Source organism: Myiozetetes cayanensis, unplaced genomic scaffold (genome assembly GCF_022539395.1).
Source record: "Myiozetetes cayanensis isolate MyiCay16 unplaced genomic scaffold, myiCay2020 scf24, whole genome shotgun sequence".
Classification (NCBI taxonomy): domain Eukaryota; kingdom Metazoa; phylum Chordata; class Aves; order Passeriformes; family Tyrannidae; genus Myiozetetes; species Myiozetetes cayanensis.
The window spans coordinates 3665828-3690564 of record NW_026087456.1 but is presented as its reverse complement, the minus strand read 5'-3'; the positions used below and the strand labels follow the sequence as shown (position 1 = coordinate 3690564).

Sequence of the window (24737 nt, the reverse complement as noted above, 5' to 3'; positions counted from 1 at the left end):
ATAAGACAGCCCATTAAGGAGGTTGGGGGCAGAACTACTTTTGTATGTTTTATACTTAGGAAACATCTTGATTTTTCCCAATATGAATGAAAATTCCAAACACTGACAGTTCTATGCAGAAAGGTGTCTTATTCTCCTCCTCCAAAACATCATCAAAAGTGATGGTTTTTTAACACCTTATCAGAAAAAAAGGTATAAAATGATCTCTTTTTCTGGCAACTCTAAAAGGACTGAATTTTCTAAACTTGAGATGGAGAGTCAAATTAGAGTATTTCTGTTATAGGCACAGAAGATTAAAAAATAAAGCATAACAAGCAAGTAATTTAAAATTTTCTTCAAACTGCTTCTTACCATGGTATAATTAGACATATATTTACTAATTGCTGACTATTCCCAAGTTTACTGGTGCTTAAATTACCGTCTGATATGTCAGTAATGTTGATGCCAAATTAAAATGCCCTCTGAATGTTCAATTAACAGACATCTAATCTACAGGCTTTTCAGGCAAGTACAAGTATAAAGAAGCAGCAGTTGATTGTAAATGCATTCAAACCATCGTTACCATTGAAGATATTTGTCTATCAGCTGACATGAACTTTGAAAGGAATGTTCACCCAAATGTTTCACTGCCTTTGAACACATGTAAATTATTCTATTCCAACTACCAGTTAAGTAAACTTGTGCACAGAGAAGTCCATAAAAATAAATGTCTTCCAGCATTTTAAAGAGAAAATGGCAGGAGCCCTGTCCATCAGAGGACAACAACCCTGATTGTTTATCTAATTGAGATAGATTGTGGAAGAAAGGGAGGAGAGCAAGATACAACTTTACTTAAGACATCTCAGTACTATATCTACCGCTTTCCAAAGCAAGGCTGAGAATCCACAATGGGAGCTAGGCATGTAAATGGCATTAACACCTTAGTTCAATGTTTGCATGTTTAAAAGAATGTATGAAAGGCTATCAGAGGAGATTGCCTTTTAGATTGCTATTCTCTAACAGAGATCACAGATGAGAGCCTGTGGAAGAGTATGTGAAACAGTATAGTTAAGTATCCATGAATAAGACATGAGGGTGGGTGAGAAAGACAAGAAAATAAACACAAAATAAATGTCATTAACTGTTTTATCTTTTGATAAACTAAAAGCAAGTGGAGGTTTTTCATCTCTGGTAAACATGATGGTTATGGTAAACATTATTTTTTCAACCTACTCGGACAACTGATGGTCTGATGTCAAAATCTTGTTGTGGGATGCTACTTTAAAGGTTAGGAACAGGGAAAACACCACATTTATAATAAATATATTTACAATATAGTCTTTAATGAAAAGTCTCTTTCACCAGTCAAGCTATTTTCCTCAGTCTTTAGCTGACAATACAGGTACTGAATTAGTCTATGTAATGTTCCGAACCCTAGGTTTAAGTACTCAGAAATCATTCATTCTGGCCTATCCTGGTAATTTTCTGCTTTTGAATCTTTGAATCATACCTTGAACATTAGTTTAACCAAAAGGTATTTTGGTTAATATGTATATACAAGGCACACAGTTCACTGCACTCTTAAAGTTCATAATTTTACTGCCAAATAAACTTTATGTTTGGCTTACTGCTCTTTGGACCTAGGTTTTTAATTAAGCACAGGTTTTATGGTTGCAACCATAAAAGGGGTAAATGTGCACTCATATTCCCTTCCTCAAAATTTCTGTCATTTTTCTGTCTTATGTCAAGCAAAATTGCCTTCTATAAAGAGTTTTGCTAGCACAACTTCCTTAGTATCTACAGTATTGTGTAGCATGATAAGGGCTCATTTACATAGATGAAGCTAAATTTCCCTTCTTTATTTGTTTTCAAAGCCACTGGGAGCTATGTCCATACACCTGATAACACTTCTTTAGTTATTAGACCTTAAAGAAAAGAGTTGTGGGAAAAGCAACAAACACTCTGTGAAATTACAAAGCTTTTCAGAGAATTCATAGTAGGCATTTTCAACAACTGAGACATATTGGAGAAATAATTCTTCAGAGGCCGTGGACAATTTACAGCTGGAGCATAAAGGGAACAGGTGAAAACTATTCCATTCATCTCAGCCTCTGCCCAGTCAGGAATTGCCATATTTTCCTCAAATACCTGTGTAGTTCATACCTTTTTCTGGTCACTCCACACCAATGTTCAACAGAAGGAGGCAGTTCCGTGGCAGTACTAACAAGCAAGATCTTGGACCAAATATTTGCTGGCTGCAAGGTGATGACAATGCACGGGTATCAGGGACTTTCGGTAAGTGTATTTGCAAAATATGTTTTCACTAGTTTCTTAGGTATCCTTAACAGTGAGGAGTAGATTCCTCAGGCAGGTAAGGATGGAAGAGTCATAGAATATCCTGAGTTGGAAGGGACCCACTAGGATCATCAAGCCCAACTCCTAGCTCTGCATGTGCAATTACAGACTTTGTTTCTAGAGGAAGCAAAGGATCAGTCTTATATAATGCAAATATGCCAAATTCACTACAAATCCACTGACCCCCATCACCCTTTTAATGGTTGATTAGTTAGCATGTTTAATAACTTTATTCCTATTCTTTTAATGGAATCTTATTAATTAATTTTCTAATGGTCTGTTATTAATACGGGTTCTATATAACAGCCAAATCCTTATCCCACAGTTTGAGTTGGTTTATGCTTTCTTTTATGACGCTCTCTTAATTAAATTATTGCCAGATGCTTTCGGACTTACCTTCTGTTTTTTCTCCACAGCCTGAAGTCTTTAGGTTATTGAGCCACACTTGGTAGCTCTGAAAGCTGCAATTGCTTTCGCCTATGTCATGATGCTGCTTAAATAGTCCTATCTCTCGAGACTGCTTTTGTTGCCTGATGGGTAAAGCATTTAGGTCATCATGGTTGTGAAAGCACATTGTATAATGACTCAACAAGTAAGTTATATTTGCTTTGACTAGACTGAAATATGTGGAATGCTCAAGCATGTTTAGCCTAACCATTTTGCTTCATAAAATATTGAAGAGCACAAAGGATTCTGCCAAAAGCAACTCTTCTCTTCTCCTAAGGGGTCCTCCTTAGATTTGTTATAAAGATGTGGACTGAATTTGATTGAATTAAGTGGGTCAGGGATCAATAAACAATAATGCAGTAGAGGAATGAACTCTTATCTTTCCTTGAGGCATCTCAAAAGAGGTATTTTTCAACAACAAAGACACAAGTTAAACACATAGTATTCAGTGCCTTGATTATCAAAGGTTTGTGTTCGAGAAAATACCATTATGTAAGTATGAAGGGAGGAAATCATGGGAGAAAAAGCCCACAGTGAAAAAGGTCTATTGAAACAAGAGCTTTATGGACATTTGCTGTGTGCACTTATGGCACTATATCAATAAAGTAATAACCTAGAAGGAACTGCCTCCCATTTTCAAGAAATATAGAAAACCATGTTCTAAAGCAGCTTGCATGTATAATAAAATATAATCTGTGATGGCACACAATATATTGAACAGAAAGGCTGGAAATAAATCCTGATACCCTTATTTTGCTATTCAACTTTTATCTGTACATTTCTGAATATTATTAAAATGGGATATAAAATTGTATTTATTTCTCTACAGATCAGCTGGTCTACTAATGAAATTCATGTCCACTTCTTTTCCCAACTGTTCCTACAAATGACATGAGATTCCGTTCTCGTTCTCATGAGATGCAGATATGTCTGATGTGCTTCACACTGAAGTACAGTGGGCTTCAATGCTCTGACTGGGCCTCAGTACATGTTGACCTTCTTTCAGTGCAGGAAATCTAAAATGGGTTTCCAGCAAAGCACAATATTGTGCTTGTTTGACTGCGCAGGGAGTCACTGATAGGAAAAAGAGAGCTGCCCAGTCCTCCGAAAATCACCACTATTTGTTACAACAGATTGGTCTGTCCAAAAACCCTAAAAGTCATGATACAGCTATAGGAAAACTCCATCAGTTTCTGGAGACATAGATCAAGTGCCTGGATGTGTAGATACCATGATAGCTCTAATTTTGAAGTCTGGGTAACTTCTTGTCTTCATCCCCTTGAATTTAAGGGGAATGGCACAAGAAAGAGAGAAGAAAATTCCTCAGGTGAGGCACCCAGCTGTTTATAGGAAGGATTCAAGAGCCCTTATCAAAATAATAGTTTTGGGTTGATGTCTGGTTGAATACCACCTGATAGGTTTTCAAAAACCTAAAAATATGCTTGCCCAACCTATATGTGTTTCTGGAATCATTATGCTGGTCTGGTTGACTTGCTGTTTCTCCTCTCTTAACTTGTACAAATAAGATTATGTCAGGCTCAGTTCTAAAGTCTCAAATTTCAGGTTTGTTTTTGGTTTTTTGGTTTGGTTTGGTGTTTTGTTTTGGGTGGGGTTTTGTTTGTTTGTTTGGTTTGGGGTTTTTTTGTGTTTGTTTTTTTTTAATCTGATTTGAAAACTGGATTGAATTTTTCTTTTAAAGGATGGATCACTCTTAATCTCAGAGAAGAACAATTTTTTTTTTCCAAACAAACAGTAATAATTAATAATACATTTGTTCAGGCAGAAAACATGCATGGAAAATCTTTATGATGAACATTTAGAAGGTTATTAATATAGTCAACCCTTACATAATTAATACTATTGAATGCATCCTGCTACTGAATCTGTTTTTGTATTTCTTCAAATCCACAGGCTTATAAGACATAAAAATTCTTTAGCCATATAAGTATGTATGTACAATAGATACATATTTTGCATATTCTGCATTTTAAATATTAAAAACTATTTCATGAGATAATGCACCTCACTGCACACCACAATAACACTTTTTTGTCATACTTTTACACAAGTGCACAATTTTGCAAGTGAAGTTGGTGGAAATATTAAACAACCTCTCAAGAAATCTATATCCTCTAGAGAGGAAAAAAAGCTCACCTCCCTGCCCCCCCTGCCTCCAATCTGGAAAGCAGGTCTGCTAGTGTCAATCACCCCAGCCAAAAGAACCACCCTCTCCCTCCCTGGTTCAACATCCCTCTTTGATAATGATGCAGGGGAAAAAATAATTAAAAAAAAAAAAAAAATCAATACCACTTGTTTTTTTAGAACAAGTAAACTTATGGCATACATCTAGTAACTAATTATTGGATTTTGCACTCACAAAACTTGCTTTGTCTTTCAGTCTCTGCCTGAAAAGGTTTTTCCTCTTTCTTAATGATGAAAGTTTAAATAATTTTAAGTAATAGAAATGGGAAGGAATCAAGCCTGTGCTTATCTTTTCTAATGCAGAGCTGCAGTGCCATACTTCCCAGTAGTGCCACTGGAATTACCAGAAAATATGTGGGACAAGGAGATCAAGAGTGATACCTACCAGAGCAGGTAACAAAAGTAGTCTCTAGCTAAGAATTTTTTTGAAGAGCAGGAATCCCCATTTGAGTGCATATTTTTCAGTTTTCTATATTTTTTCCTAATCATTGTCCACTTAACCTCCAGAGTGATGTCTGCTGATTCTGCTATCAGAAGATAGACTTTTGACCTCATCTGACCCAGTTAGAGTATTTTTCACTTTCCATTACCAAAGATGTTGGTTCAGGACATTCATCATATCCTCAAACCCCACTGAAATCCCACAGTAAAAGATGTGGATTTACTGAGCTACCACCTTCATCAGGAATCAGAGATGAATCAGAGCCACTTGTAGAGGCTGAACAGCCAGGTTTCCATCTTTCCACTGTGCAAAGTAGATTTTTCCTATATAAAATGCAGGACACCATACACCTTTCTGCTTAGTGAGAGGTCATTATTGAGATTTGCACATGCAGTATGTTAATTGCAAGTTTAGAAATTACTTTTGAAAAATATTTTGAATGCTTTGTTTTAGCAGACATTACAGTCTGTGGAACAGCTGATTTTCTAGGCAACAGTTTGAAAATTAGCAGTTATAAAAATCTTGCTTTGACTTCTAAAGTGAGAAACTTGCTATGGATGTCATTGAGAGAGAAGAAATGAAGTAAACCAAGATATAATTTCTATAATGTCACTCCTCTTACCATAGCCCACATTAGAAATGAGATGTTAGGATAAAGAACATCCGAAATATTACATGAAGTGAAGCATCTACAAATGATTACAAGGAAAAATTGACTTTATTAGAAAGATACGTACTTTCATCAGTGTTAATGAACTGTACATGAAAGATATGGATTTCAAAGAAATGATGGAAACTACAATGCTGAAGGAATGTAATAAGGTGTCAGGCTTTTTGCCACATATTCCTCAGTAGAAAAGTAATGACTTATATGGCTGGAAACTGTTATTTTAAGATTATTAATTTTGAAGCACTCTTAATTATTCCTAATAAAGTTAATTTACTGTGGGCACAAGCAAACAAACTGCTTAGTTCACTTTGTGTATATTGCTCTCTGAAACCTTCAATTGAGCTACAGTTGTGAGTGCCGAGTTAAATGAGTCTTCCCATAAACATGTACCAGTTGATTAATCAGCTTTCTTAATAATCACTTACTTTTACTATGACCACAGTGTTTGAAAACAAGCAGTCTGAGAACATTAGATTAAATTTGCCTCTCTGAGGCCATGAGTGTGATGGCTCACATTGTTGAGAAAGCACTGGTCGTAATAAAACCGTAGATGCTTATACTGGTCTTGTCTCTCCTTATGTGTTTTCCAGTAAATGCAAAAATTAAATATATCTGCAGCTGCATGACAAGAAATATTGCACACAAAAAGTATTTCTAGACCTCAAGAAAAACCGCCTATCTTTTCAGTTCATATATTGTACACACCAACTAATCAGTTTTATTCAAAACCCTTGACCCATTTCCTTTGAACTTCTTGGTCTCTTCTACTACTTACTTGTCATTTACGTGATCTTTCTCCAAAACACTTTGTCTTAAACTGTGAGGCTCTCTGCAGTGTTTGTACCATCCCTGACACAATCCTGAGGGGTTTGTGGGAGTCTCAGGTCTTCTCATCGTTGCCTTGACAGCCACCATGGAATTTACCTGTATGCTAACTCTGAATCTGTTGTTAGTTAGTACATTATGTTCCTGACCTCCAGATGTGCCTCCACAGCTTTGTGGAGAAGAATCAGGAACATTCCCATGGGCCAGTGCCCATATTCCAGAGTTCAGCACCACCACTGTGAGCAAAATAAAGGCCTGCGTGAATTCACTACTGAAATGCTTCTAAACTGCTGGCAAACCTGAGGACAAAAAAGGGTTTTTAACACTGAAATGCAAAGCTTAAGGAAACAGCTGTTGTCTCTGAAGATAGAGGCTGACAAATGAATTGGTGAAACAATTAGCCTTAAGGTGAGTACTTCACACCTTTCTTACAGGAAAGCTGACCTAATCTAACAGCCCTTCCAGGAAAAGGGAAAATCCTGTTGTTCCCCCTTCCTTTAACCTCTTTTTCTTACTCTCCTCTTTTTGGCACTACCATTCTCTCTTCTCCCCTCCCCAGCTGTGCCGGGCTGCACAACTGAGACTAAGTCAGCTCACCAAAGCTATCTGTAGAAGTGAATCATGGCCAGTGAAGCTGGTAAGGGAAGTAGAAGTCTTGGCTAAATCAGTGCAAGAGATTTACTTTCATTCTTCACAGTTTTATATATATATATATATATAAACACACACATACATATATATAAAAATGTTAAAATTGTTTCTCTATCATATTTACTTGTTATTGATCAGCCATTTCAGCTTAACCATTTCAGAAAAGCAAGATAAAATGGTCTTTTTGTGTTATTCTTGTCTTTTGCCTTCTGCAGATCTCCATAGCTATCAGATAATGTGGCTGTATATCAGTGTCCCTCCTGTTAAGCATATAATATAAAAGCTCCTTAATTTCTCATGTCATTTTCAATGACACAGTAACTGAAACAAAGCTGTTTACCTGCCCTGATAGGCCAGTTTAGTGGGAAACGGGCATTTTATCAAACTGTTTTTGAACAATGGATGGTGATAACAAATGCCAAAAGACATGACATAGAGGAAGGGCCTTTTCTATGAGTGAACACAGAAGTATGAAGTCCTGCTGATCAGGTTTATTGCTTGTGTGCTATTTATTTGCACGTGTTCATGGCAGGTGTCAAAGAGCACTGGAAATTCAGGCTCAGATCGTCAGATTTATTTATTCTATGGCACATAGTGTCATTCATACAGCTGTCACTTTTAATTGCTCGGTGCTGGTCACTCAGACATGTAGTGAGCAATAAGAAAGAAACCTGTCAACAAAATCCATCAAGAATGTGACTTTGGTAGAAGAGTTTGTTTGTTTAACTGCTGCTGTTTTCAAGTAAGTACAACAAGAAATCCTTAGACATGAAGGAGAAGGAAAACCTACAGTTACATGTAAAAGCTGATTACTGTTACTGTACAGAAAACCCTTTTAAAACCTAGGCTTTTATCTCTGTTTGTTTGTGGTTTTGTTTGTTTTTTATAAACTGTTGTGTGTCAGACTGGGAAGAAAAATGAACAAAAACACTTCACAGGGCTCAGCTAACAGGAAGGAATTTCAAATGCCATAGAAGAATTTTGAAAGAGCATGCCAAAATGTAGCCATGGATATTCACGGCTACTTCAAGAAAACATTGTTTATCAGTCTGTGGGTATCAAGGCCAGACCACATTGTTTCTTCTTTTTTTTCAGGGCTTTCAGTGGGAGACACTTGCACATTTACTCTTCATTCCCTGCACAGAAAAGGAGTACAAGAAGTGCTTGGAACAGAGAGTCAGAACTTCTGGGACAATGAATTGGCCCATGGGTGGCGCTTTCAGGCAAGAAACACCAGTAGCTACTGGTTAATTTGTAGAGCTGCAAAATTTAAAAATCACATCTTATCCACAAACGTTTTACCTCTTTTCTTCTGAAAACAATAAGAGGCATACAGAGGTCTCAAAGCGCCAATAGGTAACAAAAAAGAAAGTGATAATTCTATAAATGACACTTTTTTTTCCTTATAATCTTGGCTGACAAGACTGTTGAAAAGTGGTACTTTCAGGTAGGATGTAAGTAGGCTGTAAATCATTGTTTCATCTCACTTCACTGTTGAAGGAGCTAATCTGCATGGCAAAATAGCTGACAACTAGTTTAAAGTCCTGCAATGTAGTAAAGATGATCAGATTTTGTTATTTTCAAAGGGACACATTACATAGAGAGAGATTCTTCTCCCGTTGTCTCTGTTAAATCATGTGAGCAAGCATCAGTGACATGGTCTCTATCTCCTCCCTTATTAAAATATAACTATTAAGGCTGTAGCAGGATGGGAAAAATGGGAGAAAATCCCAGATCCTGAGAAAAAATGAGATTAAAAGAGCACTGAAGATTTGCATTGGGATAAAATGCCTGAATGCCCTTAAAAGTACTATTCACAGGAAGAAATGCAAATTGATTGTTGAATAACTTTAACAAATTCTAGTACCAAAATAATATGGGAAATTGCATGTGGGTCATTCTGCGTAGGAAGTGCAACAGGAGGATAAATAGTTCAATTTGGTATTTTTACTTTTGATGCAGGATGTGACCAGAATGGATGGATTGTAACAGCAGAAAAGAAGAGCTTAGTATATAAAATGGGTGGAAAATTCTGAAGGTTATCACCTGCAGCTCCCTTTAACCCTCAGCCAAATAACTGGAGACTGATCATCCAGCTTGGACTTAGCCATAAACCATTCGAAACATGAATAGTAATTTAAATGTAATTGTCCCTTGATTGCTGGCATTTCAGCTGTTTTTGTTGTTTTCCAATGGCTCAACATGAGGTTATTTGCATTTTCTATTTTATTTGTTTTTAAATAAAACTGATTTGTAAAGAATAAACTTTAGGAAAAGCCAGATTTCAGATTTCTTTTGCCCATTTTGAATTCTCTGCATACAGATTTTCATATGCTTTTGATTTATTTTTTTCACAGTCCAACTTTTATTAGTTTCAGTGAAGCGGCATTTTTGCAAATGAAAACTTTACTGAGACAAGATAAGCACTAAGAAAATGAGGAACATCTTTCCTCTCAAAAGTCTGGTTTAAGTGACTTGCTTTGAATCACACGGTAATCTGTGACAGATGATGATACAAAATACATTTTCTAAATTGGCATTACACTGCCTTAACTGTAGGAATAAAGCCCATTGAAAAACAGATTGCTGCTTCAGTCTTGGTATAAAACTGAAATTATAAAATTGCATGATGAATTGCTGAGTGGCTCAGAACAAAAGACTTCAACTAAATGAGAAAGAAAGTTCTCCCTGTATTTATTATTTATGGAAATAACAGTAATAATCTGACAAGAATTTTTTTTTAATAAAAAATTTTTATGCAAAGCAAATACCAATAATTTTAACTAATTTGGCCTTTTAGCTCCCTCAAGTCCCACATTTTTAAATTTTGTAGCTTAAAAAAGTAAGATGTAAGTCTTAGTCATTTTATGACTAAGTTGACATCCACAAATATTTTCTGGGCATTGGCCACCTTGTTCACTTTCTGAACATAAAAATTCAGGTTAGGATCACATAATTAATAACTTTATTTTAATGCCAATAGAAAAGAACCTTGAGTTAATGTTAAACATAAAGCTTTATTTATGGTATTTCCCAATTTTTACGTTGTGATTTTTCAACATTATTATCTCATTTTTTTTATCCCTGTGAAAAAGTAAAATAAACAACCACATATTTAAAGCTTCCTTTCCTGCTTAAATATAGTCATTAACATGCTGAAAATAAGGGCCTGCTTTCTCCCTTATCTCTGAAAGTAAAGAACTGATGACTAATGAGGAATTATTAGTAATATGGTAATATCTATAATTCTGTCATACAAAGAAATTATAGGCTTTTATAATCATGCTTTCATGTTGTACAAATCATCACAACAATAAAAGAAGATAAACTTGATAAGTGTACTGACACACAGTAATGGCTTAAAAATATGTTAGAAGTAATGTATGGCAAGTGTGCTGTTTGTTATTGGTACATTAATATATCATTACAAATGTTCCTCCCAGTTCTCATTTGGATTAGATAATGAGCATTGTGGTAGACAGCAAGAAATAATTTTAATTAGCTAAACTGTGTGAAGAACAATTGACTTACTTGGACTTAGTGGCTGACATTTACAACCACTGCTGTACTACTACAAACTAGAAGGTAAGGACTGGAAGACTGGAATTACCTCTGATGCCAGCAATATATAGAAGAGCAGCTAAAGGGAAGATTTCAGCTTAAGTTTGAACTAAAAGTCATTACTTAGGCAATACTCCTACTGATCTGAATGGGAGGTTTTCATGAGTAATTTGGTGTTAATATAGGTCAACTCCAGCTTTACGTCATGGATCATATATAGTAAAGGATAATGTGTATAATCTGGATCTCTCATATCCAGTCTTGTTTATGGCAGCTATAAAGTGATAAAATATAGTGATACAAAAAGAGATAATTAATCAGACTATAAGGAGTTGCAGCTAAAGCTAACTTATTGCACAAATTAATAATTAGTAACTAAGGAATAGTTAATGGAAAAATACAGGAACACGAGTGTTGCTGCTCTGTCTTGTTTCTCAAGACTTCAGTAGTTTTAGCTATGTGCAAAGATGAGCATCTTTATTTCTATTTGTAACTTCTGGCAAATTAAAAAAACATTCTGAAAGGAAATCTTACAGAGCTCCTTTGGCCTGCTGAACCACAGGAAATGTTTTAGAAGCCTCATTACCTGCATTTCTGTAATATTCTAATGTATCTTACCATCTTCAGGGAAAGACATGCAAATTGATTTCTTTGCTGCTTTGGATACAGGGCTGTTTCAGCTGTGTATTTCCACCTCATGCAGTTTCCAAAACTTGCAATTAAGATTTTGGGTTCAACATCAAAATGTTCCAGCTTCCAAAAGAAAGGGACGATGGCTAGCAACCAGCTTTAATGTGGCTTAAGTACATTCAAAAGGCTCAGGGACTTCTTGTTACTTGAAACCTCTGGAGGGCTTACTTCTCATAGCCTTTCATTGTCACCTTATTCCACCTTAACACCTTTGTGTTAAAAATCCCAGCACTTCAATGTAATTAATTGTGCAAATGAATAATATCAATGTAGAGATAGCAGCCTTGGCCCAAAAGCAATGGCTGTATTTCGTGCACCCCCCAGAAGTGACTCTCCACCACCACAAGAGAATAAGGTCAACGAAAATCCCTCATTTCCACTTCAAATGAAAGCTATCTATAAAGAACAACTTTAGCCTGCAGTTTCATTCCTACTTTTAAAAGTCGTCAAGGAGAGTTCTGTTAAAATACTGTACAATGATATTAGCAATATTAATAGGAAATAATTAGGAAGAGAAATAATACCTTTTCTTAAACAGGTCCTGATATAAAGTACCAATGCTGCTAATGCAAAAGCTTAGACCTCTTGGTATGCAGTGCTATATTAAAAGAATTTTTATTAACTAATTCAAGAAAGAAATATGATGAATGTCTCCTTTCAGATTCTATCTTTTATTGCAGTAGTACCTGGTAATAGAAAGTGCTTCTGGCAATACTTATCTGCATACAATGCATAAAATTTTTAACACGTAAAAAGGTCTGTATGGAGGTTGGCTACCTGATCCACACCATGAATATCATAACATTTGCCACTTCAATTTAAAACCAAACCTAATAGTTCTTCTGATTCTTTTGATCTTATAATCAGGAACTTATATGGAACAAGATCTCAGCAGAAGCAATTGTCATGGCTCCATCAATGACAGTTTATAACTCATCTGCCAATCTGACCATCTTTAATCCATCATTATAGTCTGAGACATTTGCCTCGTAGAGATTTTTTATTACCTTTGTCTTCTTTTTACAACTAAATGTAAAATAAACTATTTTTAGTTAACATCATTAATGTTTAGTTAACATAATTTATGTAACTCACCTCCCCAAACCTGTCAAGTTCCCAGGTACTCTTATGATTCCTTGATGAGTAGGTTGTCAGCACATATACCATGATAGCATGCTAGTAGTGCCAATGTGTATTTTCCTATTACTATTTATTTTTTGGGCTATAGCATTTTTTTCCCAGCCCGAACCAGGATCAAAGATCTCTCAGCCTAGGTAACAATCTGATCTAAAGTGCATACAGTTTAAGAAGTGCAATAATTGGTGGAATGTTGCTCATATGAATTGCAGCATTAGCCATCTGCAGCGTGGTAACAATTAACTCCAGAAAACAAGTCTGGGTGTAGACTTAAATTTCCTATGTTAAACAGAAAATGTGGGAGCTAGACAGGGTTGAGGCAGCATCAGAGAACAGATGCTTTCTGATAGCTGGCTACGGTTCTGATTCAGAAACATATTTAAACACAAACATATGTTTAAAGGTCTCACTGCACAGAGATGTATGTAAAGCTGTACTTAGAGCTAAACATGGGCTGAAGTGTTCTGCCAAACTGTGTGTCTATGAACAGGACCTCTTCCATGGTCACATTCTTCAGGACTTCTCTAGTGACTGGTGCTGAAATATTGTCTGTTTTGATTATCTGTCCATTATGTCTCAGTATGGGAAAGTCCATCAAATATTTTGATTTTGTGATACTGTGATTGTGTTACTATATTTGCTTAAGACAGACAATGCCTGATTCTGATTCTGTCAGTAAACTAATATAGAAGCCACCTTAGACAAAAGACTATTAAGGGGATTTGTTTCTCCTTTCAAACTGCCCTTTACCTGTGAAACAATTGTGCCTACTGTACCAGCTTCAACAAATTCAAAATTGAACTGCACGTAAGTATGTCTGAAAACAGCACATTATTATAGTTTTACTTTCTTTAGTATGGGCCAAGAGCATTTAGGTTGGCATTACAATTATTGGTCAATATTAACAAAAATTAGATGGTTTAGTGTGTAATCATTCTCAATACTGAGCAGTAACACAGCCTACAGCTGTCTCACATACCTCTGCTAATCCTTTCAGACCTCTGGCATGTGAAAGTTAACCTCTGCTATTGGAGTAGTGTGCACTGAAATTCATCCCAGTTTCATGAATTTTATCTGCACATATCATCACTCTTCTTTTTCTCATCATTTCTTTCCGGCATGCAGAAGAATCACGTTTTAGAAGATTCAATTACCAGGTTACCATGATATATTTCAGTATAATTATATTTCATTGTCAACTTCAAATTATTTGAGGTGCTTTTCTCATATACTTTTGGAATGATAATCTAATATCAAACAGAGACAGTGAAATAGTAGAATAAATACAAAGCCACAGAAATGTTAAAAACGAGGAATCTTCTTTTGAGAAGTTTTTTTGATATCTGCTCAATGTTTTTATGAGCTCCCTGTCATTCAAAGCACATTTTTATATAAATGAGAGACAACTTCTTAGAGAAGCATACGAAAGCATATATTTAAAGACATTTTCAAGCATGCCTGAAAATCCTAGGAATCTATATTTCAGCCTCTACACCTAGTCATGATAATTGCAATTTCATGTAACCTCTATAAACAACTCAACTCCAAGCTTGAGTGTTTCTATTATCGTCAGCTCTAGCAACTGGTTTAAAAATCTAAATTTCTCTTTGCGATAGGATGAGAAACTTTTGTTTCCAACCTTAGAACCTTTGAACATTGGGCTGGGGCAGCCTAAAAACATTAAATCCCCTTGTAGGGATCTTGGCAAATTTAAGATGACAGGTAGAAAAGAGTTAACTGTTAGAGCCAGAAGGATAACTGGGGATCATCAAGCAATCAGGTCCAGATGCTTCCTATATGAGGAAGAAAAGGGACTAGTAAGTAGCGAAGGGAAGAAGCTGTCTTCGTCTTAGGAGATACAGCTGTCATGTAAACACTGAGTGTTTAGTGCCATCTGCTTAATGCCTGAAGTTGCTTTTGCATCACAGAATGGAAGAATCTGAATTTGAGGAGTGCTCAGTAAAGAAGAGGTAAAGAAGGGCTAGCAGCTTTCATTCTTAATCTGTGCTGTATGCTGCACTATGTAATTTTTAAGTTACAAAGGAAGGGGAAAAAATAAGAAATATATATTAATTCTGTCTAAAATATGGAGACTTAGAAGAACAGTGTAGTAAAGACGAAAAATGACCCAGGGGAAAAAATCAGTAGTGGCAATTCCCTGTACTCAGCAGTGGTTTCTGAAACTGCACAGAAAACCTCCAGAAAGAATGGGGCTGTCCAAGCTTGATGTCTGAGATGAGCAGAGGTTAAAGTCTGTGAGTGGAAGGCACTATTGCGGGCACTTCTTAATGCAGGAGCTGGATTTTAATACAGACAGCTTTTGCCCTCTTGCCAGTAGTTATTTCCTGCCAGGTTCCAACCCCCAGACTGGAATGCTGCTAGCTGCAAGCCTTGTTCTGCAGGCTACTGAAGCATTTTCCCTTTGTGGGAAGGACTAATGCATCATTTCTTGGGTGAGTTAGTGCAGTCAGCTGTGGGGCAGATTTAAAATTCACCAGCTATTCTAAACTAGCTCTGTGTGTGCAGTCAGTGCTCTGTAAAGCCCTACTCCAGCTGAATCTCTGCCAGCTTTCTGGAGTACAGAAGCCTGGAGAAGTGATTGTTCTTGTCAAATGCTGAAGAATTCAATATCTTTTAGGCCATGTTAGAGAGAATGATAAATCATCTCTGAAAAAAAAAAAAAAGAAGAAGAAGTAAAGATATTTACTGCTGTGTATTAAAGCATAGTCATATTTTAATTTTGTGTTGAAATGCAATTTAGGAAAACATGGTTTTCTCGTTTTGCCTTTGATATGTGAGGAAACCCTGGTAAATATATTACCTTTATTTGAAAGCAAATTTAAGAAGATTCTTAATGCTGTATTAAATCTTTATTGATAAAAATTGTATGGTATTGCCTCTGAAACTCACTGGGAAGCATTACTAATCTCTGCATTCAAGATATTGCATATGACAGCCCTGAAATTTAAAGCTCGGCAGTAATTTTTGAAGGGATAATGCTCTGTCTTGTACCCTAACAAAGAATTTATCTGAAGTGGAGGGAACAGTTATAATAGAGTTATACGGATATAGCATCCAAAAGCTGGAATAGGAACTGCCAGTAGCTAAAGTATGACATTAACATGTTTCTTTATTAGAAAAGGTAGTTTGAGGAGCCTTCCTGGAGGGCCATTAGGTATCCCTGCAGTATGAAAGTTCCTTTTTTTTTTTTCTGGAAGAATGGTGATGCTTAAAATGGAAAAAAGAATTCTCCACAAAACATTAGTATAGATAAGATAGATAGTGGTTCTTTAATGAAAGCTTTCAGGTGCACACAGGTCATAGGCATGTAAGAGTCCAGGGGTTCTACACTTTTCCAGTAGTAATCCTTCCAATTCGAGAACTGTCCACCCCCATATCCCCCCCAGATCTGCCCCCCTGGCATGCCTCCCCAGAACTGAGTCAGAATTCTCATGACCCCTTTCATCCTCATCTTCCTCCTCCCCACAGCACACATTGTCTTTGGACACACCCACACACCCTTAAATTAGCTGGTGTAGATGCTCACTGAATTTTGTTGTTACAGTTGAAAAGTCCCTTATATTCACTTGAAAACAAATGTTTCATGCAGAATGTTTTAAAATTGGGTTCATAGGTCTTGAAGTTAGTCTTCCTCTGTTGTAGGCAGTGACACTATATCAATCCACAAAGGAAACAAAGAAGCTACAGCTGAAAGCCAGCAATGTTTTCTGATCCTACTATTTGTAATAGAAAGGCTGGCACAGAAACTCTAATTACCAGCCTAAATGTACTCAGAGCCAGTATATAAGTGCTCATTCATCTGCCAGTGTTGCCTTTCATGCAGTTTGATTCCAGTTGTGACAGCTTCACTCCTGATATACATATAGAAAGCAACATTATTCTCTTAACTTCCAGATTATGAGGCCTAGTACATCAAGCTTTCCTCATCTCCTCTCAAAACTTAGGACATCTATTCTTGTTGTAGTGGTACTTCAACACTGTATTTTGTACTTCAAAACTGATCCAGCGCTGCTCAGGGAGCATCACCTGCTTTTTCTGGGTGTGATATTCAGTCTTCCTCTGTGTTCACAGTTTTGAATAATCCAGGCATTTTATTGCCATTCTTCTGCTTTCTGTGCTTGAGTTACCAGTGAAAATTTTACACTGGATCGGTTCACAAGACTGAGCTTTGAGAATCTCCGCAATTAATCTTTTCTGCCAAAATCCACCACCATCATCTCTCTTGTGAAACCATACTTAGTTAACTCGTCTTTCATTTCTTTCATCTCTCCAGTTAGACTAATACTTAGAAATAGTTAATCACCTAACTATTAGTAACTGCTTAGTAACCTAAATAACCCCTCCCACATGTCATAATACAATATTTAGTGAAGGACAGACATATCGAATGCACTGGCATAATTCTTAAGCTTAACAAAGTTTGTGTTTTAGTATAAAAATCTCTCTGTTGAGAGAAAATTGAGACTAGCTGGATAAATAGGTCTACTTACAGGATACATGTGAAGGTGACTAATAATCAGAAAGAATTTGCTGCTTTCTCAGTTATTTTTTTTAAATTTATATTTCTTTTTCTCCTCCCCCTAATATATTAAAACTATCTGCTTTCATAAGTAGAGGCACCTGGCTAGAAACTTTACTCAGTCCTACACTTTAATTATAATGTGATTAGTGTTTCTGGGTGGGTTCTAACTCACAAGTACTCTCATCTGGGTGGGTTCTAATTCATAAGTACTCTCATCTACCAGTCTGTATCCGGTCTCCTGGCAAACACAACTGCCTCTTCAGAGAGCTGCCAGATTCATGTGAGTTTAAGCAGCAAAATGAAATATAGTTGTTAGAGAGAGAAGAAAGTGTGAGAATGAGTAACATAAAGATTGTCGTTGTAGTATCTGTTTTGGGGTTTCTTATTTCTTGTGAATGTAAATCCACTTTCAGATCAGGGCTTTTTAAAGACAAAGTAATTTCAGAACCGTTTGCATTTTTGCTCTAGTTTATATTCCCACTGTAACTGTATTATTCTGTAACTTATGTTTGGAAGCAACTGTTGCTGTAAAGAAACTCCAGATTTTTCTCTGTTGTGGTTGGATTTTTTGTATCACTAACCTTAAGTGTTTGATTTTTTCATAAGACAGCCCAATGATTTTCCTTTGAAGGCTTGTGATCCCTTATTTTAAAGTAACTAGATTTATATTTTATTAGAGAACTTGGTTTGTTGGCAGATTTAGTCAAATGTTCTGAGAGTACCTTTGATGGGTTGAACAGGATAAAAGAGTTTCATAGCTGTCTTTGCAGAGGATAAAGGGCAGAGGCTCAGCTTCATTTTTATTCATAAGGTTTCATCGACGAGAAATGAGGTTCTAATCCTGCAACTGGAGTGAGCAGAGGGAACCATTTTTCTTGTGGAGTTTCTCACTGAAATCTATGACCAGCTCAGAGCAGTGTCAAAAAATGAGCTTTTTGCTTTTTTTTTTATCCCTAGCTTCCCAACTGTCCTTTTTATGTTACAGGCAAACCCTAATGTTTCCCATAATATAGTAACTACTGACTTGGAGGTAGAAAGGGAGCATTTAAAAAATATAGAATAAATATTGTTGAATACTGAAATCTGGAAAAAAAATCTAGGGAATGTACAGAGATGTAAAGGAAATATTTATCTTGCTTAGGCCTGTGCAGTCAGATTCTGTATCTTGAAATTTTTCCTTAATGAAGATTAGGAAAGTATACATTGTTCGAGTGTTGTGCAGCTGAATTATCTCTGGAGTAAAGAATTGCTCTGCACTGGAAGCCTGGAAAATGGCAGTATTTAGTAGAAACCACATTTGCCTTGCATTCTTGTCCTAGTATTTCCCACCAGAAATGGGGAAGTGGGATGATTACCTAATCATTCACAAGGAGGCAGAGTACGAGTGTTGTGGGACCCACCTGAGGATGCAGATGAACTCACCAGTGGTGCCTCTGTGAAAATACATTTAAGGGCAGCAAACAGTAGAGGGGAGAGGAAGAGGGAGTATTGAGGTTGGGGATTAGGTGCAATCCTTTTCAAATGTTTGCTTGTGCCAGAGGATTTCCAAATGTTTCCAACAAAGCTGGAAAGTGAGCCTTCAGTTTATTGTCCAGTACCCGAAAGGATGAGGAAAAAAAACAATGAGAAGGCAACCCCAGGTACCTGGAGCAACTGCAGGCAGTGGATATACTCATCTCAGAACAGGTATTTTCCCAGAGGAACTTAAGTTCCTGGATAAGCCCACATTGGAGCAGGTGAAGCCAGGAAAAGGGAGTGGAAAGGCCTTTTCTGAAGTGTGTAAATGTTTATTTGTTTTTATTGGTTTAACACTACCCATATCAGAAACTAACTATTTATTGTGACTTAAAATAAATTAATTTCCTCAAGTCCAGTCTATTTAGCCCTTGATAGTGATTAGTGAGTGATTTTCCTGTCTTTGTCAAGTTGTGAACTGTCTTGCTCCTGTTCTTTTTATTTTCTAACTCCTGTCCCACAGAAGAAATAATCTGAGTGGCCATATAAAGCTTTGAGCTTTGCTCTGGCTGTGACTGAGGCCAGTTCAATTCTGGGTCCTGTGTGTAAGAATAGAGGTGTGCTTTTCATCATCCATCTCTGCTAGAGTAGCAACTAAGCAGCAATATCTTAATAGCACAGTGTGCTTTCTCTAACTTATTTAAGAACAATATTCAATTACCCTGAGGTCACACAAAAAATATACCCTAGAAATCAAAAGCTCTTTCCCATCTATGAGAGGATCCATGTACATAGGGGAAAACACCAAAAAGACTGCACGTTTTCATTTGCTGTGAATAATTACTCACTTCTGATTAACTTGGAAATTATTTCAAAGTGAAGCCACAAACCATGACTTCTGTGAAAATCAGTAAAGCTGCTGTTGTGACCAGATGATAAAAACCTATAAAATATTAACTACTTATCTGGGTTTGGACTTAAAACAGACATGATGATTTACTTTATAACCCACGAGTTTTTCTTTGACTCCTGATGTAGTCCCTCTACCAGTTGTTTTATTTTACTTCCCTAAAACAAGTTTACTCTGTAATTTATTACTTGATAGAACACTAATTAGAAAAGTTTAATAAATGGCTGATGAATTCAGTAATTAGTACACTGTACAGTTTGAATACTTCTGCTTGCTGGGGACTTTAATATTGCTAGAGATATTCATGCAGCAATGACTGCTTCTCTGAAATTTATTGAATAAACTATTACCCAAAGCAAACCTGAGCATGGAAAATGCCAGTGCTCAGCTATTAAATTGGGACAGTCTTAGTATACTGCCTTTCTATGCAGTCATGAAATATGAATGTAAGTTAGAGAGGTGAGTCCCAGAACGGAAACATGGGCTGTCCTGATGCTTCCTCACCCTGTGAAAACTTATGGTAGAAATGTGTTGGTTTTGCTGTGCTTTTAAGAACTGGGAGTTTCTTAGATGCTGGATGTTCTGGGATCTCGAGCTTTAAATTTTTTCTTTCTCTGACTACTGTGATGATCAGAGAATTTTATCTGCCATCTAGAACTTTCAGGACAAACTAAAGAAACTCTAGTTGCTTAGCAATTTCAACTGCTTTGTTGGTGTTCACTCTCTTGCTATGACAAGTTTTGTCTGAGATGCCAAATTGAGTCTGATCTTATGTGAAAATATATTCTCTTCTATCTCCACCACCTCCCTCAAACGCTGTTGATTCAACCGTGGTTTATCCATTTCTATGCTCCTTTTTAATGGTTGGCATTGGCAAATTTATACATATGTTTAATTTTTGCATAGAGTCCTGTATTCTATTTTTATAGTTATTTCATAATGGTTTCCCTCTGCCTGAGTTAACTGAAAGCTGTTAAGCATATCAAGCACTACAGAACTACAAACTGTCCAAAATAATACTACTGGCTGGCTGTATTCCCTGTTGCTGGGCACTCTTCTTATTTTTTTCCTATGAGAAAAGAATAAAGGAAAGCCTTTAGCTTTTTTTCTGTTCTCCAAAGGGCTCATAATGATGCAGATTTTAATATTGGAACACATTTTCTACTTAAGGCTTTTTTGTTTACTGTATTCATGACACCATATGCTATTCAGAAAACTGCTGAGAGGCAAGCGCCTAATCGAGAATGTTTCACTCATTGTCTAGTCTTGACAAATAAGTGTGGTGTTACCTGATCCCTTTGTGGAGACAACCACTTGCAAACTGGTTTGGATTTTGCAGGGACTCTGTGCATACTTATTTAGTGCTTCTTTAAGATAAAATACGTGAGCGCTCCAAAGTGTAAGGAGTCTTCTCCAAAGGTGAACACCTTTGCTGCTGAACTGAATTTCCTCAAAGTGGCTGTAGCAGGATGAATAAGCTAAGGGGAAAATTTAGATCTGACTCTCCTTAGCTTGAGAGGGAAATGGGTTAATACATTAATTCAGTGTTTGGAAGGCCCAGGTTCAAAGAGCCTACTTTTATCTCCCTATCTGTAGGACTGACTGAAGTGTTTTGTTTTGGTTTTGAGTGGTAAAAACCAGTGTTTGAATATGAGTAAATTAGTTTCAGCACAGCTTTCTTTTTTCTTTCCCTCCTCCCACCCCTTTTTGGTTTTAGCTAGCATCAGTCACTAATTGACCTTTTGTCCTTGCTGGTTGTATGGGACCAGTTGGGAAGATGATGTCAATACAATTATAAGCTCTGCCTTTGACAGAAATGTTTGTGGAATGACACTATTGGTGGTATGACATATGAAAAACTTGGGAATCTCTTGTGCCGTAGAGAAATTAAGCACTTTGATACAGCGTCGTTGAACCTAAAAGTCAGGGATAGTAGTACTAAATCTGTTCCTAAAATCTTTTCTTAAAGTTCCTACAGAAATATTTAGGATAGCAAGGAATTGGATTTTTCCTCCTGTTGATTAATCCCTTAGGATACTAGATTTGACTTTTTTTGGATTATGTTTTGGTTTTGGTTTTTTGGTTGGTTTGTTTGTTTTTTCCCAACTGATCATTTGCACTCTATTTCTTCTCACCCCAAAAGCTAAAATTTCATTGCTGTCCTGTGAGGTACTAAGCACTACTTGAAGAATGTGGTAAATGCCTCACACAGTCAAAGGTGATGACAGCATGATGATGACGTTAAACACTTATTTGGGCACATGGTTATTAGGAATTTCACAAAAGAATGTTAATCTGACTCTAAGCCAATCCTGTAAATCAGAATTAACGTCCTGTAAGTTCTTACAGCAGTGGTCATATGGCTTTTGCATCTGAACTGGGCACCCAAGGGATGAAGTTTAAATCTTGTGATACCTGAAAGACTCTCAGTTTGAGTTCACCTTTCTGAAAATTTCTGAAATTCTTCTGAAGCATTGTTTCTGCAGGAGGGGTAGACTGCCATGACTCTCCCATTGGATAAATAAAACTAAATCATCTTCAACTCACAATGATGTGTGGTGTTACTATTTGGGCCAAAAGCAAAGGATGCCTCCAAAATACTTAGTTTAAAAGGTAAAACTGAGGGTCAAATATTCTGAGTTGGAGAAAAAAATAATTGCCTATGCAAAATTACATTTGGAAATCAGATTTGTTGGGAACTTGTTAGTTCTTAAGAAGGATGTGCCTAGTAATTTTCTTTTAAGAAGAAACTTGCCCTCTCTTGGAATTAAGTAAATCCTTCCTGCAGCTTTTCTTCATCAACTAAAACCTCTCTGATTTGACCTCCTATCTCACTATAAATAACAGAGAAGAGGGTTCAGTGAGTCAGAGAACGACTTTATGAATGTGCATTTCTGTTTAATCGTCCTATTTTATCAGACCGCCATTAAAAACAAAACAATAAAAAAGCCTGTCAGCCTGGCTGTCTCCACAGCTGTCTGTTTGCCTTTCCCAGCAGTGCTGGCTGTCAAGCTCATTATTCTTCCTCTGAGTTGGTTTGACCCACTCTTGTGCACTTTTGCTAGGCTGATGAAGTTTGTGGGATCTTGTCTCTTGGGAAATACATTTAGAAGGATAAGTTAATTCTGCTTCTCTCCAGTAAGCAGTTCTGCCTGACTTCTGCAGGGGCCAGTATGTCTGAGTAGTCTAAATTGCTTATCCTGTAAGCAATAAGGTTTGCAAGGCCACAGCTGAAACCACCCCACCCCTTTTCCTACTTATCCTGCTTTGTACCACTGCATTTTGTTATAAGGGATGAATGCTTAAGAGCCTAAGAACCACTGAGAACAGCTAAACCAAGACAAAGGCTAGAAGGGCTACTACTAGTAGAATAAAAACATCTCTGTAGCAGCTCATATGATATGTAGGTATGAGGAGAGGGATTTGCAGTCTCAGTTCACAAACACAAGTCATTGTGGAAGTGAGATTTTAATATGTATTTAATTACTACACTTGATTATAGCAATAGGAGAAGGTTAGCACTACCTCTCATGCTGTGTGATAGGGCATCAGTGCTAAACACCTACGGTTAAGGAATGAAGGTCACACTACTGGAATTGCTCACAATGAAGTGCTGTTCATTGTGGCCAAACCTGCATGAATTAATGGGGGTTTATTTCTCATTTGTTGCCCAAATTGAAGAAAGAAAATCCTTTCTTCTGGTGATTGACTAGAGGAATGCACTTGCAGAGCATGGATCTCTTGGTAGGGAGAAAGTAAAGAGCATTTGTACCAACAGGCTTTTTTAAAAAAATGCAATAAAGACTGATATGCGGGAAATTCCCTTCTGAAAGAATGTGTCCAGGAAAACTATCAGTAAGCAAGATATATTTTTTTTCTGTTTTCATTGATATAGGCTTGTAGCTGCCTAGTGCTCTCCTTGGTCAAACTTTCTGAATGTTACTAGTAGAACACGTGGTACCATGCAACAAATCTGAAAGGTAAAATAATTGGTTATGTAAAAGTTAAATACTCAACTTTGTGTAGAGGAAGGTCTTTACTCATTGGCTACAAAGCTATCACTGATTGGAGGCAGATCTCTTTTCCCTATATTAGAATATGAAGTGACTTCAACTGGCTGATAAATTCTAATACGGTAATTGCTAGAGCTCATGCTTTTTAACTATTCCTAGGTCTTTAGCACTGCTCAGGAATATGGTTTAGCTGTTTGAGAGAATGATTTTATTACAAAAACTGAAGGTCTTCATTTTTGGTCTAATCTTAAAGCATGTATGGTCGGTGTTTGACTAGGTGAGGGAATTCCATGTCTGGCAAGCAGAACTGAAAACTAAATCGTGCACCAATAAATTTGTAACTTTTTTTTACTTAATCATTCGGTCCCCTAAATAAACAAATGTGCAATTCATTGAGCTTCAATGCTTAATTAGTTTTTTCATAAACTTTTAAAAAAATCTCAGTAATATAAATCTTGGAGACATCCCTCTGGAAAAATATGTTCTGTTTTCTCAAGGAGCGACATGTTAATTGTCTGCAGACATCTTGTTGGACTAATGAGTAAAATAACCTAATAACTAATTGAAACTCCATTGAAATAAAGTCATTAGGAAAGCAGTATCATATCTAAGTAAATTAACTCCATTTTCTATCCTGAATTATCTAGCTGTTGTGCTTTGATCACAGCTGAATTGGATCATTAACTAATTAAAAGTGAAGCCAATTAATAACTGCAAGCTCTTGTATTAAGATTTTTTTTTCCTCTTTCATGAGACATTTCAGTAAGGAGTCTTAGGTCTTTGAAGATTTTCTTCTGCAAATGTTTAAGGATATGGGAATGACAGAACTGACAGAACTCTGCTCAGGAAAAGGTCTT

The 24737-nt window shown here is 36.6% G+C and overlaps 1 long non-coding RNA gene across 1 annotated transcript; it reads left to right on the top strand.

Moving 5' to 3' along the window:
• Positions 1–2771: 2771 nt before the first annotated feature.
• Positions 2772–8760, top strand: LOC126642740 (uncharacterized). Its single transcript, XR_007629520.1, has 3 exons — positions 2772–2926; positions 5287–5376; positions 8667–8760. It is a non-coding gene; the product is annotated as an uncharacterized LOC126642740 (long non-coding RNA).
• The last annotated feature ends 15977 nt before the right edge of the window (positions 8761–24737 follow it).